Source organism: Bidens hawaiensis, unplaced genomic scaffold (genome assembly GCF_021521415.1).
Source record: "Bidens hawaiensis isolate Kalapana, Puna unplaced genomic scaffold, B.hawaiensis_p1.1 tig00040005_1, whole genome shotgun sequence".
Classification (NCBI taxonomy): Eukaryota; Viridiplantae; Streptophyta; class Magnoliopsida; order Asterales; family Asteraceae; genus Bidens; species Bidens hawaiensis.
In genome coordinates this window covers 64,576-70,489 of record NW_027505638.1, presented here as the reverse complement: position 1 = coordinate 70,489, position 5,914 = coordinate 64,576, and the positions used below count along the sequence as shown (strand labels likewise).

General features: G+C 33.8%; 1 pseudogene; it reads right to left on the bottom strand.

Annotated features, from left to right (window-relative positions):
- Positions 1-1,910: 1,910 nt before the first annotated feature.
- LOC143614433 (GDSL esterase/lipase At5g03820-like) lies at positions 1,911-4,768 on the bottom strand (annotated as a pseudogene).
- Positions 4,769-5,914: the final 1,146 nt, after the last annotated feature.

Here is a 5,914-nt window from a genome sequence, read left to right as displayed (position 1 = left end):
CAAATAGTGGTGTCGGTTGACCATGATTAATCGAACACAATCCATGGCTACTAATACAATATATTGCGATTAAACAAATAATGGTGTCGTTTGACCATGAATAATCGAACATAATCGATGGTTACTAAGACGGCGTATGATCATACTAAATGAGATATATTATGATGGACGTCTTTGAAACAATACTTAAACAATTAACCATCTTGCATATAACACATTATTGAAGCACAACAAATAGCAAATATGATTCGTTTGTTAAATTGATGTAAAAATCGTTTGAAATAGTACGCATGAAGTCCCCAAAAACTGTTTAAAAATAGTAGAAAGTGGGAGCGATTACTCACCTTATTATTTAGATGAGATAAAAGATAATAAGATAAAGAAACCGAAACTCGAGACTTTAACGTGCTGACTGAGCTGACATGAATGAACCTAAAACTTTGAGATAATAAAGTAGAATTAAAACCGAGAATAATGCCGCTGTAATCACGGAAAACGGATAATAGAACTCAAGATATGAGATTTTTAATGTTTAAGCGAGATGGTACTATTTAGAATATGAACTTTGACTGTGAAGTCGGGTTCTGACCAATACACTCAAAATTTAAGACAAAGATAAAAGTCTTCTGGCCAGAAAGCTAGATTTTAATAGAATGTATAGTAATTGAAAAGGTACCAAAATTGACTTTTATAACTCTAAACAGGTCAGGATCAAATTAACCCATGAAACTTCCTCAATCACTAAAATTGATTAAGGGCTTTTATTATTTATGTAAAAACATGTGTTTTATCAGAAGACAACTTACCCAAATGATGACTAGAACAAGAAGATAAGCAAGGTCAACGAGTCTTCAACACCAAAGTCAAGCAAAGGCTTAAATAACTTGAAGAATCGTCAATGGAGGAGATGGAATTCAAGATTTGCAGAGATGGTGGCTTATTTTGCAGTAATTTTTAGGGTTTTATGATATGTTTGCTTAAATACATAATATTAAATTCATTTATTAGTTAACATACTCGTTTAGAAAAATTGAATTGTCAATTAATGATGAAATCGAGCCAAATAACTTAGAGATTCTTGGGATCTTTTCCGGTTATAATATCAAAGAAATGAACTTGGACATGTTTTAATATCATATAACTTAACTTGGGGCTTAATTTTCGTGATTTGGGTCAAATTAGGAAGGGTTTAACATTGAAAACGAATAAACAAGTCAAAAATGAACTTTTGCTAATCAGGTGGCTGCCCACGTCATGTGGGGAGGAGAGAAGGGCCTTGCCACGCGACACCTTGAGCAAATTTTATAAAAACTTTGGTTTTTGGCATACTTAGCCCTTGGACTTCTATAAATGCGTTTTTTAGCAATTTTAAGCGATTTTAAGGGTTTCTACAAGTTGTTTAACGAGTTTGAAAGTTAAGAGAATATAAAAAAGGTTAAACAAAGTTAAATATAAAAAATGCAAGTTTTTATTAATACAAAAGATCCGAATTATATTCCTAGTTCAGGTAAACAAAAACAAATACAAATACAAAAAATCCAAGAAATTGCAGAAACTTTGATGAATACTATCACATCTCATTCCTTATATTTATGTCTATTCAATTAGATAATATATAGTTAATCAATTTTACTTTTCTTCGTTTTTCTTCCTTTCACAAAAAAAGAACTTTGTGAGAGAATTAATGAGTTGGTAAATATAAGAATTCACTATTGAATCTATAGCTATAATGCTTATAATTTATGGGTAAGAAAAACTATAAGTAATTTAATGAAATGAGTTTTTTTTCGTTGTTTATTTTTTCCTTATAGGAATTCCAATGTGATTGCTTTTATTGTAAATTTTCACATTTACGCACAAATAGAAACTCAAACACAAAGATATAAAAAGAAATGTTGTATCAAAATGTTCTAAGATGTTAAGCCAAGTCCTTGCTCAAGCAAATTTTGTGCCAAGATTTGGTTTGCAGCTTCAGATGGATGAACTCCATCCCAAAACACATACCTTGTAGCATTTGAACATGTACCAACTGACCTTGCGTTACAAAACAATGAAGTCTCAACTATTCCTGTTCCACAGCATCCCCTTCTTGACGCAAAAAAGCCTACACATAATAGAATCGGTAAGTTGTCTAAGAAATACAAAACAACTGAACTTTATCTAAAACGCCTAAGAATATAGCTAGCAGGTTCGTTTTAAAAGGTTCTATTTCTAACACATAGAAATTTGTCAATCGTTGTATTCGAACACCAATAATTAATTCGGTTAACTTGAAAGGCATTTATTTATTTTTTATCCCCATTTATTACATTATACCATACTATTTGTTATACAATTAACAATAAAAAACTAATATTCTAATATTGGACCTAATATTGCTGACAACACCGCCGCAGCTGCAACTTTTCCGGTGGTCATCCCCTCCACACACCCCCCCCCCCCCCCCCCCTTCTCACCACCACCTAGCAATAACCCCCACCACTATCAGCTCTAACAGCTTGCCGCCGCCAACTTAACACTAGTCGACAATTTCCAAAATTCCGATGACCAACAACGGCGACACAGCCACAGTAGCCCCATCCTCTCCACCCCGTCGTCTATAACCATTGCTAGAACACCATCGTCACGCCCCAAAATCTCCTTCATCGCTATTCTAGTTCCAATAGAAACCCACATCGTCACATCACTAATCTTGCCCCCCAATCTGTCATTTATAACCAATATATCATATGTCTCCACCTCTGTTGTGCATTAACTATATTAGTTTTAATAAATTTTGTATTAATAACTCGTATAAGGATTAAGTTTTAGGGTATCAAAATTTGGGTATTGCATTCATATTTTTTTTATGTTATGTTAATTGTTATAATATTAATCATCGTTTATAAATATTAGCTTATATCATCTGTTATTCGTTAAGGCCTACGGGCCTTTTATCTCGGCTCGGCCGAGGTATTTAAATCTTCGGGACGCCCTGGCTGTGCCATCTTCACGATTAACTCTCGAACTCGAATATATCTCTGTCGAAATTGCAATAGCTTAAATAGAAGTAATTTCATATGCTAAACAATTAAAACCCTAGAATGTCGTTAATTGCACCATGATTAGTGTTTTGAAATCTTGTTAATTGCTTCAGTTTGGAAATCGGAAGTCGATGTATTCTTCTTTAGATGACCGAATTTGATAGAATGTGAAGGGGAAATTTGGTAGCACAAGGGTTTGGTTGGAATTACGTAGTTATTGATGCCGCATGGATGTCGATAACTCAAAATAGTTCACTGTTGGGTTTGTTATTGGTGAGGTTGTGGTGCTGGTCTCTGATGGAAGCCCCAAAACGGTGATAGTGATGTGGGGGAAGAAGAGGGGGGGGGGGGGGGGGGGAGATTGTTCAAGGTTTATACTAATATTTATTTATTTATTATTATTGTTATTTTTATATCTTATCGAGTTTATGTTGGTTATCATACAATAGTGTGCATGAATTAGACTGAAATGACAAGAAAATGAAATTGTACGGACGGAAATGTCTATAAAAGATTGTTTTAGACGGAAAGAGTAAAATTGTCAACCCATATAGATGAAAATGGAAGTTTACTCATTTTAACAGTATAGCTCACCCATACTAAACATAACATGCTTCATGAGTAGCCAAATAAAAAAGGATGCTTTTACCATTATCGGAAGGTTTTGTGATTAGATGAAGAAGAGGATGATAGATGTCGAAGACCACAAGCTTTAGGTCCGGATGCTTGGCCGGTAGATTCTTAGACGTGGCATTTAGTTTGTTGTTAAACAGGACAGCGTCCCGGTTTATCCTGGGTATGCACTCGTTGCTTCCAGAACCAAAGAGCGTGATGGCTGCTGGCAAACATCCGGCTGGTGGTAACGTTGCTACTCCGATTCTTCTTACTCCTAAATTATAGAGCTTCTACGCGTACACAAATTACATATATATCAGCGTTAAATTGTTATGTATGAAACAACTTAAGTTAGCTTCAAAGTTACCTCCACGAAGGTGTAATATGATTTCAAAAGAATGTCTGCAATCTTTAAAGGTGTATACAATTTCCTCAAAACCGGGTTGATGTAGTAGTTCTGAAGGAAATCACTGCTTGCTTCCTGCACCTAAAATGTGAATTCCGCCAGAAAATATGACGTTTGCGCTCTCGTTTCCGACCATACTAACCACTTGCTTTTGCCACTCCTGGTAATAGGAAACCTGCCGTCGTAAAGAAACCGCTTTCTGCCACAAACATATATAGTTTAAATTATACATTGGTAACCAAAGTGCATCTAAATTAATTTGATATTTATTATTACATACATATAATCGAGCTGTCTGGTATGCATAACCAGAGCCTGCGGAGGCAAAGTTGGCGCCACCTAGGAGACGTGTCTTGTTCGTTGTACTAAGAAACGGTGGTGGATATGTTTCAAAGCCCAAGAATTCATCTGTTTATACAACATAGTATAGGAAACTGTTAAAAACAAATGATCAACACCAAGACCATGCATTTATGTTCTTTTTGTCATAAATTTATTTACCAGTATAATCTGCTGCCAATTTTCCATTGCAAAACCTACCCGTAGGTTTATGAGTTATGAAATCTCTTCCATAAGGAAGAAAGTTTGCTCGGAACAAAGTGTTAAGATGATTGTTGTTTCCTGCATCCAATGTAGAGTCCCCGAAGATACATAATGCCGGAACAATAGGATCGCCATTGATGATGACCACAAAAGAAAATAAAGCTAATAAATACGTGATCATTTCTCTTTTCCCCCAAAAACAATTAATGAATCAATCAATTTATAACAAACTCATTTTCTTTATGTCGGGATGTTTTGTAACCAGCAAGTGAAAATAATAATGCATTTCTCTGAACGAATGAAGCAAGTAAATTTAGTTGTCTGAGATTGTTATATATTCGTGTTAATATTATTTTATTAATAAATTTAATATTTAATATTATTGTACTAATGAATTTTGCTAAAACATTATGTCATTAACATAATATATGAAATTAAATAGTCTCATATAAAACTATTTGAAGGTCTACCATTAGTGTGATTTGTTTAAGAGATCGAGGAGAACATAAAAATTATCTGGAATAATATGTAACGTTTAATTTTCAAATCATAGTTTCGCTTTAAAAACTTCGTATGTAATTAATAGTTACTGTTTCTCATTCATTTTTAAAATTATTATTTTGTAACGAAAATGACTGATTTATTATTTTGTAACTATTCTGAGAGATAAGTATTATTTTAAGATTATTTGTAATTTTGTATTGATAAATTTTCATGATTGTCAATTAAAAAGGAAGTTAAATACTAAAGCATTCATAACGTATCCGGAACTCGAGGTTCGGATCTAGTTGGCACTATACAAACCCAAGCCAATGTTTGTGGCTACAAACATGCGACGGACGGATGACATGGCCACCCACTATTACACCAAATATACATCGCACGCGTACACACATATATATATATATAAGGAATGATTCAGTGGAGAAATCATATTAGTGTGAGAAGTGAATTCTAACCCTTGATTAATATTGATCTATGGCCTACACTAATTGTGGCATTTTTGTAATTACTGGTAAGTGTTATTAATGTCTTTTAATAAAGAAGGGCTATCTTGTAATTTTGCTATTGTGGTTAACATAGAAACTCCCAATTTTATTATAAGAATCTCTGTATTCGTCATTCTCTTCTTCTCTATTCCAAAACTCTCTAAATAACAAACTACAACACAATATTCACAAATTGGTTCCTGATTCGAGCAATCTTCGTTGAGGCTGTTGAAGATTAATCATCAATTTTACATAAAAGGGTATTTTGCTTGAACCCTAATTGTGTTTGAAGTCGGAGGTGTAGTAGGCCACAATTATGAAGGTTAGTATTCTTTTGT